Source organism: Lepidothrix coronata, unplaced genomic scaffold (genome assembly GCF_001604755.1).
Source record: "Lepidothrix coronata isolate B3197 unplaced genomic scaffold, Lepidothrix_coronata-1.0 Scaffold80, whole genome shotgun sequence".
Taxonomy (NCBI): Eukaryota; Metazoa; Chordata; class Aves; order Passeriformes; family Pipridae; genus Lepidothrix; species Lepidothrix coronata.
Genome location: NW_016690260.1, coordinates 258,037 through 259,107, shown reverse-complemented (window position 1 = coordinate 259,107; position 1,071 = coordinate 258,037). Strand labels below are relative to the sequence as shown.

General features: G+C 47.2%; 1 non-coding gene across 1 annotated transcript; it reads left to right on the top strand.

The window, feature by feature from the left end:
• The first annotated feature begins 241 nt into the window (after positions 1-241).
• On the top strand, positions 242-313 carry TRNAG-UCC. The gene has a single exon. It is a non-coding gene; the product is annotated as a tRNA-Gly (tRNA).
• Positions 314-1,071: the final 758 nt, after the last annotated feature.

The following is a 1,071-nucleotide window of genomic DNA, read 5'->3' as shown; positions in this document are numbered from 1 at the left end:
ATATTTCACTGAAAAAGACCTTAGTTTTTGTCAATGCTTAAAACAAACAAACAAACAAACAAACAAACAAAGTTTCTAATTTTTTTGTAGTCTTGGCAGCTGTGGAGAGAACTCAAATGCTTCCCTCAGTAGTCCTTTGTTGTGCTTGTGGTGGGTGGTTAGTGAGCCCTGTGGTTAAACCTGGAATGGAGGAAACTTGGAAACGAAGCAGGAAATCAAGCAGAGACTTGCAGCCAGAGCAGCGTTGGTGGTATAGTGGTGAGCATAGCTGCCTTCCAAGCAGTTGACCCGGGTTCGATTCCCGGCCAACGCAGCTGCATTTTTGACACCTTTCCCAGAGGTGCAGTGCTGCCATCCACAGGAATCTCAGAGTGGATGGAGAAATGGGTCACCAGGAACCTCATGAGGCTTAACACGGAGATATGGGCAAAATAATGCACCTCCATAGACATTGAAAACCCGCATTGTCAGGAAAGGATGTGAGAGTCCTGGTGGGAACCACATTGTACATGATCCAGCAAAGTGCCCTGTCAGGAATGAGAGCCAAGGGTGGACTTGGCTTCATTAGACAAAGTACTGTCCATAGGCAGAAGGAGGTTCCCCTCTACTGGGCACTGGTGAGGTCACTCCTGTAGCAGTGTCTGTGTCCAGTTCTGGGCTCCTCAGTACTCGAGAGGCGTGGGAATACTGGGCAGAAAGCAGAGAAAGGGCCACAAGATGGTTACAGTACTGCAGAAACACTTCTGCTGTGAAGAAAGACTGGGAGAGACATTTAATCTGCAGAACAGAGGGCTAGGATGGGTAATCTTATTCATATATATAAATAGCTGAAGGGAGCATGCAGATAGAATAGAGCCAGGCTGTGCTCTTGGTGCCCAGTGGCAGGACAAGAGGGAATAGGCACAAACAGACACATGAAAGGTTCTCTCTGAACACTAGGAAACCCTTTTTCACTATGAAGGTGACCAAGCACTGGCACAGGTTGCCTACAGAGTTTGTGGAGTCTCCATTCTTGGAGATATTAAAAAACTGTTCAGCCATGGTCCTGGACAACTGATTCTAGATGTCCCT